Here is a 14,578-nt window from a genome sequence, read left to right as displayed (position 1 = left end):
TCCTGTTTATCTTAAATTTTTTTTAAGATTTTTTTTTTTTATTTGAGAGAGAGAGAAAGAGAGAGAGTGCCTGAGTGGGAGGAGCATGCAACCCAGCATGGGCCTTGATCCCATGACCCTGAGATCACGACCTGAACCAAAACCAAGAGTCTGGCACTTAACTGATTGTGCCACCTAGGCATCCCCTGTTTCTCTTAAATTTCTATGATCCATGTCAAGAAGAAATTAAATGGGCATTCCTACTAAAATGTAAACTTCTCAGGCTGGGGATTTTTGTCTGTTTTGTTTATTTCTGTATCAACAACAGGTATTTAAACACTGCCTGGCTCATAGTTATTCTCCAAATATTTTCTGGATAAAGAAACACTTTTAGTGAGATCACTTTATTTTAATCCCAAAGTCAAGGATTAAATATGATTTCACACAAGTTATTGAATAGTAAAGGAAAAAAATAATAAATAAAATAAATCCCAAACTAAAAGTATTTGTTGTAGCAATTTTCTTGATGACCAATCATTATTTGAGTCTATTTTTAGGCACAGTAACAGTCTAGGCCAGCATTGATAAAGAAAATGAATGAACTCTGAATGGAGTTAGGGTGAAGATAAGGACATCCTTAGATGCTAAAGTTTCAGAGAGTATGTGACAATGAGCTGCTTGCTCTGGTTTGATTCTCTCTCTCCCTCCTGCTCCTCACCCCCCAACCCTAAAAAAAAAAAAAAAAAAAAACCCAAAACAAAAAACTAGCATTATAACACTTGTTTATTGAAACTTGTTCTTGGATTAGAGTTGTTTTTAACTAGGCATCCAAGTCTTTGAGGAGGTAAAACAGGAACTCTTGATTACTATAACACCAGAAATCCAGGCTTTGACAATCAGAACACTTGGACTTAGAATCCAAGTCCATTTCCAACCAGGGGCACCAGGAATGTATGGTCATTCTGGGTTTGGTCAGGGAAACAAAGTCACTGAAAGCATGAAGGAAATACAGGGCACAGATTAGGAATTAGGGTGTCCATAGATGTGGAGAAGCTGGGAGAACAAAAGCTGGAACGTTGCAGTGGGCAGATCAGAACGTTGGAGCACTGGAGCTAGAAATTGAAACGAATCTTGGACAAAAGTGCACCAAGAGTTTTCTAAGGAAGTTTAGGGAGGTATTTGCAGAGTCTCTCCAAAGTGGAAAATGGCCATGGAGTAGAAAATTGAAAATTGTGGGCCCAACTCCATGGTCTTCGAATACAACAGTCTCAGGAGAATAATGCCTTCTTTCTCCCTTCCAACTTTTGAATTTGCCTCTCATGGCAAATTTCTGGGCCATACCAGAAATGAATTTTTGGAAAAAAAGTCTCCCATGATGGAAGGAAATGGATGTAATGCTTAGTTAATAATAGACAGCCCTGCACAACATAAATGCCCCGAAGTATATAGTCATAAAAATATATGTCAGTCAGAAATTAGTCAAGATAGGGGTGTCTGGGTGGCTTAGTAGGTTAACCGTCTGACTCTTGGTTTCAGCTCAGGTCATGATCTCATGGGTCATAAGATGGAGACCTGTTGTCAGCTTCCATGCTCAGCAGGGAGTCTGCTTGAAGATTGTTACCCTCTGTCCCTCCCCTGACTCATGCACACACTCTCTCTCTCAAATAAATAAATCTTTAAAAAAATTATTCTAGGATGCCTATGTGGCTCAATCAGTTGAGTGTCTGACTCAATTGGAGCTCGGGTCATGATCTCAGGGTCATGAGATTGAGCCCTATATCAGGCTGTGTCCTCAGCGGGGAGTCTGCTTGAGCTTCTCTCTCCCTCTGTCCCTCCCCCTGTTTGTGCTCCCTCCCTCTCTAAAATGAATAAATAAATCTTTAAAAAAAACTAGTCAAGACAAGTAGATGCTTACTTACTAACTTCCTATTTTAATCACTGAACTGTTCAGGAGATTCAATAATTACAAATAGAAAAATGTAGCTGTTATTTTAAATGTCACATGACAGTTTTCCCATGAGACTTCTTTTTTTTTTTTTTTTTTTTTACTTTTTTAGACTTCTTCTTTCACATGACTTTGGTATTAGTGGATCTTTTCATGAAAATGTGTGACAGTGGAGATGTTGGAGGGATACAAAACAGAGCATTATCTCATGGGGAAGGTTCATATGTTAATATGGTATTATCCAAATAAAATGGCTGGATTTTTGGAAAAAATCCTAGGTTAAATGGAAGGACTGAATACAAGATTCCCTAGTGCAAGATGTAAGTCTTCACTGGTGGTACTCAAAACTAAGTTGCCAAGTCCAGGATGCTGAAGTAAATTCAAATCTATAATGCTCAGCAGCATTTGATATCTAAGGGAGATTAGAGAATGAAGTTTGCTGGAGACCATTTGGATCATTATATTTTTAATACCAAATGAGTGAAGTTTTTAGTCCCAGAAAGAGATTTCAGTCCTTTGAAGGGAAACAAAACAAGAAATAGAAATTAAATTAGAGTCCAAGTATGTGGTTAAGATCTATTTAAATCCAGAGGAAAAATTATAAATCCAAAGAGAAAACCCTTTAGGGAGAATGAACAGACACACTGAATTATAAAAGGGAAGTAAATATGATTCCAACATTGAATTCTAGACTGCCAGATTCACACCTGACCCAAAGCAATGTTATCGTAGACCCCTCCACCAGCTTTCACTAAGTGTGACTAAAGGACAGAAGAGTGAAGTCTTCTCCCTTTTCCCCAGTGCTTCATACTGAAGCTTAGTTACTGTTTCCCAAATTCAAACAGTAGAACTAGTAGACAGTATGCAGAAACCCAGAGGTCTAGGTGAAGTTTATCTTTTGGTCTTGGTTTTAAAAGAGAATACCCATCTAAAACCTATATAGTTAGGGGACAACTAGAGTAAACATTGCAATAAAACAAAACAAAACAAAAGATCAACATTGGCATATCTGAAGAGGAAGAGAGAAACATGGAGAAAGGGAAGAGAAAACTGTTCTACTATGTCAATTAGAAGTGGTTCAGAATATTTTTTCAATTGAAAAATTATGCTCCAAATACAAGATTCAGTTTAAAGTGTCAATATTTTCAATGTACTAATCATAAAATTCAACTCTGAAGCAGACCACAAAAAAATTAAACGATAATATTGAGAAAAAAGGCATTATTCATAAAAGTATCAGTGACACAGTATTGGAGACAACTATAATTAAGAAATTAATTATAATATGGGAATATGTATGAAGAATACCAATTCTGTATGTGTTATTTCTTGATTTTCAGATATCAATATATTTTTGTTTTAATTTATATGAATATGTTACCTTTTCAGAAATATTCTGTTTCTTTTATTGATTTAAAAAAAATTGGGGGGAAGAGAGAGTGAGGAAGAGCAAGTGGGGAGAGGGGCAGAAGGAGAGGAGAGAGAGAATCTTAAGCAGGCTCCACTCCCAGCGAAAAGCCCAACGCGGAGCTCGATCTCGGGACCCTGAGATCATGACCTGAGCCAAAATCCAATCCGACGCTTAATTAACTGAGGCACTCAGGTGCCTCATAATGCTAAATTTTAAATATGTTTCCTGTTGTAAATTACCACCCAGGTGGATATGAAAATCTGTAAACAGGTATTTATCAAATATATTAGTCACTTCTTAAGTTATGAACTGTGCATAATGTTTTAAAATTAAACTTACAGGATTCTAACTGCAACAAAATTCTGATTTTCCTCTAAACTGAGAGATTTTATTTAACAAATATTTAATGGGTTTGTTTTATGTGCTAATATTATAACAGAATACTGTGAATATAAGAAATATGTCACTGATTTTGATTCTACTCTTTAGGATAATCCATCCATCATGTGAGATAACTTGTGAACAAGTAGTTATAATTCAAAAAGATAATTCTTTTGAGAGTAGAGTTTTTATTTTTAATTATTTGTGTGTGTGTGTGATTCACCAAAAAACATGAGTCAAGCTAACCCTAGTGTGTTAATTCAGACTCTGAACCTAAATTGATCCAGATAATAGTGATTTGATAAGGTTTATGTTTTTCAGCCTTTTAAAGTAGCAACATGAAAATGATCCTATATATAAGACAATGATTCCATATAGGCACTTGAAATAAAGAGTTGTCAAAACAGTCAAAAAACATAATCAGAATAAAATATTTTTCAGTAGATATGATAACTGAATTGTTTAGTATAAATGTTCGATTTTATATTTGGAACACTTAAAGAATTGTATAATTTACTCATTGTTAGAATGAATCAACCAATAAATTCACCTAATGCTAGTTTGTACTTTTGGTTGAAGTTTATTGCTCTTTTGATCAAATTTGGTTTGGAAGGGAAAGAAACTAATAGCAATAACATTAATTGGATAACTACTAATTATTGTGAAAATAAAAATTACATTTACTCCTCTTAACTTTGAAAGATTTGTGATATCAAATTATCCTAAAGAACACATCTAAATGTGAGATTTCTAAAGAATGCACTTTTCCAACTGCTCAAAGTTTTTCAACAATCTTGGTGTGCTAATTATCTAATTAACTGGGATAGACAGTCCAATTATAATTCTGAGGTTCACAGTGGAAGTATAATTATTTTTGTAATCATTAACTTGGCTTAATCACCTTTAACACTAGTTTTGTAGGTCCTCAACTAATTAGTTTTACTAGCTAATTACTGAATATAAAGAAATTTGATTTTCATTAAGATCTGATAATACTTATTGTCATCTGGGTAGGAATGTGAGGACATTGTGTACATAACACTAGATAAAGTTCACTAAAGGTCAAGTTTTGTTGAACTCAGAAATTCTACAGTATAATTGATTTGCAGGAACACATATAGATGCACAGCAAGTAGCCCATCATTAGCTTCTAACAGAATCTTTGATTTTAGCTACCTGTAAATTCCTCTTCCATAAAAATTAAGTAATGTTGAAACGGTCAATTTCAGTTGCAGCTTTAACTAAAATGACTTTTAAAAATTAAACTCTTAAGAGAAAAATGATGAGGAAATAATAATACTTTATTCGGAAGGCAGTACAATTTTTCTCGCCCTATGTTTATTTTATTTATTTTAAGGTTTTCTTTTATCTCAGTGCCTTTCTTCTTTTCCCTAAATTTTTAAATTTCTATTTTTCTATTTTCAAGCCAATATGCAATATCCTTACTTTCTAACACCAGTTATCATCGTTTCTCTTAGCACTGTGATATTCACTTTGAAAAGTCAGATCCTGAAAGTCATTTATGTTAGCAAACTATATTCATTATAAATTCTGGAACCAAGTTCAATAGATATTTGTTCCCTTTGGATTATTATTTGGATGTAATACACTGATTTTGTCCCAAAAGATGAAACAAAATATTTACATATTTATGAAAAATAGTCAAATATCTGAAATTATGCATATGAATACCCAATGGCACATACAGTATAATTTAAATTTATAACTTTAGAGATGTTGCCATCTGTCTTACAAACAGCAAGAGAACAGCCTAAAATATCTCTAATGTAATTCATTTTGACTAAATTTTATTGTTTGTATATTAAAATATAAAATATTTCACATACATTGACCAAACCCTAGGAATAAAAAAATGTATCACCTATTCCTTTCTTATCTTTGTCTTAAACAGATAAAAAAAAACATATTTATGAAGAAGAGTTTAAGAAATACTATATGTATTTACTAATGTCAAACAGTAAGAAGTCAGAATAATTCACAACTTGTAGTGTCAGATACAAATAAGAACTAGACACTGTTTCTTCCATTTATTTTTTTCACCAGGCATGGAGATGGATACCCAGAAAAATATATATAAATTTTGCTTACAATGAAATGGCATTAAGTCCTGTAAATTTGTGACAGTTCTCTCTGAATCTCATTGCACTTCTCCTGTGTTTTATTGCTTCTCACTCCCAACAACCTTAGAGGACAGAAGAAAAATCATTGCTTCTCCCTTTAAGAAGAATTGTCATCTTACAAGTGAAACTAAATACAGGAAAAAATTACCTAAATTAGTAATTGAGAAGGTGCCCAGGCCATATTCATTAATTCAAGTGCTAGACACACAAAACTGTTGGCAATTCATATAAATGACATGAAATTTACATATTTTGAGTAATTTTTCTATTCTACATATTACAATTTATCTTAATTCAGACTAAAGTAATTTGAAGACCAGAAAACATGTTGGAAATACCTTCCTCCTTGGAATTTATTATTATATAGTTGCCCTCTCAATTGATGTGACATACAAAAAAATGTTCACGAATTGCTGTGTGAACAAATAGGTAATAAGTGAAAGAGGTAATATATGCCTATGGGACAATTTCAAAAAGATTGAAAGGTATATTGTATACAGTAAAATTATGAACGCTTTAGTTGCTCAGACCTCCTATCTTCTCTCAAATGTCAACCATTATCTTTAGCACTTAATTACTATTTTTTCAGATATCGAAGCGTATTTTATTTATTTAAAAACATGATAGCATATAGTACCCATTTGCATTTTGCTTTTTCACTTACAAGTATTATTTACCATAAATAATTTTCAGTAGCTACAGAATATTCATTTGGAAATTTTGCAATTATACATGTTTAATATTCTTCATACTGGATATATCTTAGTGCCCTGCTTTGAAGAATATTTTACTAAATATTATTATACCTAGGTCATGCCACACATGTCCAAGCATATTTATAGGAAAAACTATATATGAATAACTTCACCAAGGAATAAGGTAGTATTAATGTCTCTAATACTTCACCTTCTCCTGTATCCATGCCCTTTGAGGTGTGACTTTCAAATTAATTTTGATAAAGAGATGCAGCTTATTTCCCCACACCTTGATTCTGAGTGTAGCCAGTGGACTGGCTGTGGACCAGTGCAGTGTTGGAGAACAAGATGTAAACAGAGGCTTGGAAGACTTTCACAACCAGGCTTGCTTCCCCTTGCAACTCTGCCTTCACCATGAAAACATGCCCCCAGAAACCTGCGGCAGTGATGTAAGAGATACCTGAAGGAGAGTCAAGTAACCCTGACTAACAGCCAGCCAACACGTCTATTCCCAGAAATGCAGTGAAGGTCAGACAAGACCAGAAAAACTAAGGTGCCTAAATCACTGATTCATAGTTCTGTGAGTTCAAAATTGACTGTGTTTAAGCCATTGAGTTTGGGATGGTGTGTTATGCACCATTATTATGGTAATAGATAACTGAAATAAATGTGTGTATTTTTCATTTTAATAGATATCATGTTATTAATAAGAATAATACCAGATTTTACTCTAACCAGTAATGAATGAGAGAGCAAAGCAGTATGCCAAATAATTCGTTGTTCTTTGCCAACTGGATAGATGACAATACTTTCCTTTATCGTTTCTATTTCACATATTGTAAGTGAGATCTTTGTGCAAAATTAGAAATTATTGGCAGTTCACCTGAAGGATCCTATGATCCTTTTTTTATATCTCCCAAATTTGCTGTTTTTATTACATATAAATATAAATTATTCAGATAAAAATACCACATTAATTTTGGTGGTATTTTCTAGATATATCCATTATCATTTTCTTTCACTTAAAATTCCTGTACTCTTTTTTTTTTTAAAGATTTTATTTATTTATTTGAGAGAGAGAGAGAGAGAGTGCTCACGCGGGCGTGCACACTTGCCGGTTGTGGCGGGGGAGGAAGGGAGAGGGAGAAACAGACTTCCTGCTAAGTAGGGAGCCCAGTGCCAGCTTGATCCCAGGACCCTGAGATCATGACCTGAGCCGAAGGCAGTTGCTTAACCAACTGGGCCACCCAGGCACCCAAAATTCCTGTACTCTTGTGTTTTTAGAAATGTCTCTTTATATTATATACAAATATTTTTCTTCTAATCTACATTTAAATGATAATTTTAGACCAATAATTACTATTTTGAATATAGATATATCTTGATATATTCAACATCCTTTGTGTACTTTCTAATTATCTATGTCTACTTTTTTTTAAAGATTTATTTATTCTAGGGGAGGGGGAGAGAGAGAGAGAGCATGAGTCGGGGGAAGGGCTGAGGGAGAGGAAGAGAAAGAATCCTCCAGCAGACTCCCTTACGAGCAAGGAGCCCGACAAAGGCTTGATCCCAGGATCTCCAAGATAATGACAGGCGCCTCAGTCAAGAGTTGGCCACTCAACCCACTGAGCCACCCAGGCACCCCTATCTATGTTTATATTTAAATTTTTGTCATTTTATTTGTTAAACTTATTATGTTATTTTTTATTGTGTTATTTTCCCTCTACTGTCTTGAAGTAAACTTTTACTCTTTTAGTATTTACATTAAACATTTTAAAGAAATTTATGTATAATAAATCAATTTTACTGGAAAAAACAGAAAATTCTTTAACTTTGATCATTCCTCTTCGGTCATATATATTAATATCATCCAGTATTTTACTAATTCTCCAAATGAAATTTATCATCATTATCTTTATGTAGTCAAAGTTTGCTTAGGTTTATGTACATATTTATCAATTTTTTATCAACTTTTACATCTCAGAACTTTTTTAATGGCATAATATTTCTCTTTTCTAAAATACCGCATGGAGAATTTCCTTAATGAAGTCTGCCTACAATAAAATGTCTTAATGCTTTTTTGGCAAATGATATGACTTTGCTTAATTCAAAAAGGTGAGGACACAATTCTAGGTTGACAGTTACTTTATACCTTTTATATACCATAAAAACTATTGTTAGAGAACATTTATGTTGCTAGAAAAGAAAATAGGTGAAACTTATTGGAGGATAAAATTCACATCTATAAGCAAGATGATACAAGTAAATGAAATATCCAACAAGTGTGTTGCTTCTGTGAGTAATGAAATCTCTTCTTGGAAGTAAATATATTGCGCTTGGATAACCACTGTAAGAGGGGATTTCTATTAAATAAGTGTAATGTTGAATTTAAAGACTTACAGGTTTTTCTCACCTTAAGTTTAGATATTACTAATACTGAGGCTCATAACATGAAACAATGGATAAAGAATATTTTATTTTGTGTTGCTTTCCTATGGAGATTTGCAGTATGGGGAAACCAGGAAAAGTGTGACCTTCAGGTGATGAAAGACTTAAGTGAGTCTACTGTGAACATAATCTCATCTCCTAACCTCTCTGAGATGCTTTTTTTTTTTTTTTTGTAGAATGGATGTTAGCATTAGAGGAACTAAAGAATATAAATATCTAATGCAGCACTTGTCACATCACTGCTTCTCCTTCCATTCCTTTTTTCTTTTTCTTCTATAATATAAAAAATGTATAAACCTCAGTGCCATTCTTTCAGTTTCACTCATTTCCACCTCTGGCTTCTGATACAATTTAGAATAGGTAGGTAATTTAAATGTTGGCACTTAAATAAAGTTACGTTATATATACATATTATATATAAATTATACAACATATATTATACAATGTGTTATATATTATACATTGTTATATTCATATAAATCATACATTTTGTGACATTACTGTACATGAATTCAATCCATGTTGTATTCCTGAATTAAATTTGCATGCATACTTGCCTCTAGGCCAGGTAGAAAAATAATTCAGGTTAATGACTCTGTGTTTATAATATTTCAGTTTTCCTAACAAAATGATGGACTCCTCTTTTTGAGGCCAGTGATGGCCATTGTTCTGGGAAATGAGACCTGAAAAATGTATCTAAGAAGGGACTTGATACTGCCTGGCAGGAGAATGGTAACAGTTGATAGAAGCTGCATAGGGCACAACAATGGGAGCTGTACTCTCCCCCAGGTTTGCCTTGGGCAAGATATTTAATATTTCTAAGTTTCAGTTTCTTTAACCCTCCTTCATGTTTCTTTTGCAATAATGCACCCAAATCCTTAATATGTGATAGCTATCATTTTAGATATCAAATTATAGATTAGACAATAGATTTTAGGGTCATATATACCTATGTTAAAACTTTGTGCTGAAGCTTAATTCTCTGTGAATCTGGGGCTGTTAACTTAATTTCTCATCCGAATATCTGAACTTGATTTTAAGTCTTAATAGTAGTAGGTGTTGAAAGATGAGGAGTGTCAAATACATGTGTGTAGAATTGTAGTTGTTTTAATTTACTTTCTGTAAGTGGTGGTTTTAGAAACCAAACAACCACCACAACAAAAACAAACAAAGGGCACGTTGGTGGTTTAGTCAGTTAAGCATCCGACTCTGGATCTCAGCTCAGGTCTTGATCTTAGGGTCATGAAATTTAATTTAAGCCCTATGTTGGACTCCACACTGCGCCTGGAGCTTACTTAAAACAACAACAACAACAACAACAACAACAAAAAACCACAAACAAAAAAAAAAAGATTTCCTGAAAGGTAATAGTAACTGGATCACTGTAGAAGAAGTGATGTTTCACTAAGTGGGTCAATAAGATTTTTAACATGCCTTTACTATGAGATAAAATTTCATGCATATAGGAAATTGTATTGTAACTTATGATTAATAAAGAATAAAGAATTTGAAGCATCTTTAATAAAAGCAAATAAAACTATCAAGTCAGGTCCTCCAATGTAATAAACCCAGTTCAAATTAAGTAGTTTCCAGCAGATTGTATCACATTATAGCTTCCCGCCCCCCATCTTTTCTTTACATTTGCAAATTTTTACATTTGGACTAAATTAAAACATTCATCTAAACTTTTATTTCCTTTTAGTGTTAATTAATAGTGCTCTGTGCTCTCTGAACTATTTTCTGGCTCAAAAGATTCTCATAATCTTTTATTGATCTTATGTACTCTGCAGCCTTTCATAAGTTTCTACTTCATAAATAGCAAAATGAGTTTATGGCACATATTATGAGTCATATATGCTTAAAAAATTCAAGTAAATCTCTGGAAACAAAATAAGTTTGTGCAATGTGAAGAAGTAGAAATGATCTACGCAAATAGAAGGGCTATTACATTTTTTAGTTTCAGGTTTTTGGTATTTTTTTCCCTCAAAACATACTCCCTAGCTACTTCATATTCTCCCAGAGAAGCTGCAAAACATCAAAATACCTGAAGTCCACTCAGTTTATTGAATCATAATTGTTGAGGACAGAACTAGATTTGAGTTAATGAAAAAAAATCTTCTCATCTGATAATTCAATACCATTAAACAATATATTAAAGTCAATTTTATATTTTTATTGACTTATTAACTTATGTTAGTTTTCCATTTAAATGTTGTCTTTTAGAAAACACTTGCATAACTCAGTGCTATAAAATTAGTTTTCACTTCTGTATATGTATCATTATTTTGAATTACTTATTTGAGTCCCCAGTCCTGATGATAAAAAACATATGCTGATTCATCTAGAACTAATGATGTAATGTATGGGGATTAACATAAGAATAAAAAAAAAAAATTAAAAAAAAAAAAAAAAACATATGCTGATTAATTCATAGTAAAGATTAGCTCAAACATTGATAATCATAAGAACATGATGTTTCATGTTATGAAAAGTCATTCATGGCCACAAGTGAAGAGGTCATGATGTGTCAGTTGGAAGTATATGTTAACATAACCTTTCATTATAATAGTGAATACATTTTATTTATCATTTGTAGTGTTTACTAAATGATATCTCCACTATAGGAAATAACAGACAATATAAATCACCAAGAAAGTATAACTTATTCTACTTTCTAGACAATATCTCTGTAAATATACGGATAAGATTTTTAAAATCACTAATAGGCCAATATATGCATTATTCTACTGTTAATAACTTGTTTCATGCAATAAAAAATACTTGTTTTCATAAATCACTCCATTATGCAGCAATTGAGACAAAACTAGATGACCTATGATTCACATAATAGCAGTTTCAAAAAAGAAAATTAGAAACAAACATAGGATGGAGAGCATTTGAATAAATAATAGAGAAAGCTACACTTGGTTTGAAAAAACATTTGAGTCAAAAAATTATAAACATTCACTGAGATATAGGCAAGCTTGAGGAAAAACAAAAAAAGAACTATTCACTTATACATATCCTAGTAAAATTTCTGAATTCTAAGTATTAAAAGAAAAGGAAAGGACATCTTTTTAAGTTTCTTGAGAGAGAAGTCACTGAGAAAGTAAAATATTAAAACGTACTAAATTTCTCATCTCTAACACTGGGAGCTAGAAGAATATACAAAAAAACTCCTCTACCCAGGAATCATACATCAAGTTAAGATGACATTACTTTTTAACAGATATTTCACCTTCTTAGGATTGAAAAAAAAATTTTTTTGTAGATATGGAGAATTCAAAGTCTACATCAAGATGCAACTCACAGAAAATACTTGAAAGAGGACTCTACCATAAAACAAACTCAATGAGAAAAACAGACATTGATATAAAAGACAATGAAGAGAAAGTTAGGAGTGGTGACCTTCCAACAATGAATGAAAGGTTAACATGGGCACCACACTGCTGAATTCAAAAATTCAAAGATGGGTGTGGGTCTACAAAAACCTATATCCTTTTAATGTTGCAACACTGATTAAAATGTTAAAACACTGCTTTAAAAATATAGAAAATATTTCTTCACAAAATAAGGACTCTGTCAGAATTCTTTATGTGACTTTTATTAGGATTTAAAATTTATGCATTTGAATTTAATTTTCCTTCCTCTTTCATCATTAGGATTAAAAGTACTAAGATGAGGATTTTTTTAATCTGAGAAAAGTATAGCAAATGTTATCCTGGAAAGATTTCTAAACATGCAATTTTTTGAGGACAAATTTTGTTTTTAGTGCAGATTTTTCAGTAAAAGAAAATTTTCAGAAAAAAAAATCAAAATGCAAAATAAGTAAAGCCAAAACTACTTTCCATACCTAAACTAAATTCCCTTGCTGTTCTATTCTAGTTGCTTTTTGAAATCAGATCCATTTAGTGACTGGTCACAAAACCTTTTTTTTTTTTTTTTTTTGTCCTCTTCATATCTTTTACCTTGGGTATTTTTTAAAAATAACAGTCCTTACATAAGTAGATCTTTCTTCTTCCTTCTTCAGTGTTTGTTATGCTGGCTATTCTGTTCTGTTCTACACTCTCTCCCAGGCACTCTGAACCACATAAAACATTTTTTTTTTTACTTCTCATGGGATATGTTAAATCTAACTGTTTTTTCTCCTTTCGTCAGGCCCTAGGTTCTGTTGTTTTTTTTTTTTTTTTAATTTTTAAAATTTTGTCCTTCTTTCCTTCAGAGTTAGAAGAAGGAGAACATGAAGGAGGTGGAGGAGGAGATGGGGAAGGAGAAGGAAGGAAGGAAGAAAGGTAGGAAGGAAGGAAGGAAGGAAAGAAGGAAGGAAGGAAAGAAAAAAAGGAAGAAAGGAAGAAAGAAAGAAAGAAAGAAAGAAAGAAAGAAAGAAAGAAAGAAAGAAAGAAAGAAAGAAAAAATAAAGAATAGGAAAAAAAGAAAAGAAAAAAGGAAAGGAAAGGAAAGAAAAGAAAAGGAAAGGAAGAAGGAAGGAAAAATATACATAAACTCAACAGAATCTTAGGAACAAAATTTTTTGGGTTCAAGAAGTTTTGTTTTAACTTCATGTTCTTCACAATGGAACAAAAGCCAGTCACTCAAGGACTAAGCTTTGAGTTATGGTGGGCTCTATGCATTTTTGTTTCACGTTCCTTCTCCACTTCCCACATGTAATCAGTCACCAAGACCTGTGAATATCGTCAATCCCACTGTAACTCCTTCTTGGATAAAGTGACATCATCTAAAAACAATTTGAACTTATTCTTTTCTTTAGGTTATTTACAAGGAAAACTCTATTCTATAATCATTGATCTATCTTATAGACTTGCTTTCTAAAATTGTTTCCCCTTTAAAATCTCCCATAAGCCTTGATGAGTTATGCAATAATTTGCAAACTCCTCAGCATCCCATTCTAAGACTTCCATTAAATATCTTTACTTTTCTTGAGGATAGTCACTATTGCTTATTTTTTACATTTACAACATTTCTTCACATAACTTGAATGATATATATTCTCTTAGGTTTTTATAATCCAGTTGATTTAAGTTACTACTAATTTTTATCATTTGGTTTAATATGTTGAGGCAATTCAAGAAATTGCCTTCTATACCTTCTTCCTCTACCTGTAACATCATGGACACTATGGTTTGTTATTTTAATTCATCAAATTGTGAAAAAAAATATGTTACATATATTAAGGATCAATTTTAAGTTTCCCCTTTTATTGTGAGACCTAATATGTTGATTAAATACATAGTTGATGAGGTTGATACCACCATCATTTGAAAATAATATGCCAAGCAAAATAAGTCAGTCATAAGTGGAATTTAAGAAACAAAACATAGGGGAGGAAGAAAGAAAGAGAGAGGTAAACCAAAAAACAGAGTCTTAACCATGGAGATCAAACTGATGGTTACCAGAGGGGAGGCGAGTGGGGGGATGGGTTAAATAGGTGGTGAGGATTAAGGAGAGCACTTGTGATAAGCATGGGGAAGTGCTGAATTGCTAAATTGTATACTTGAAACCAATATTACACTGTATGTTAACTAACTGGAATTTAAATAAAAACTTAAAAAAAAGTTTT

Source organism: Leptonychotes weddellii, chromosome 7 (genome assembly GCF_054177405.1).
Source record: "Leptonychotes weddellii isolate Sample4059 chromosome 7, ASM5417740v2, whole genome shotgun sequence".
Classification (NCBI taxonomy): domain Eukaryota; kingdom Metazoa; phylum Chordata; class Mammalia; order Carnivora; family Phocidae; genus Leptonychotes; species Leptonychotes weddellii.
This window is presented reverse-complemented; position numbering follows the sequence as displayed.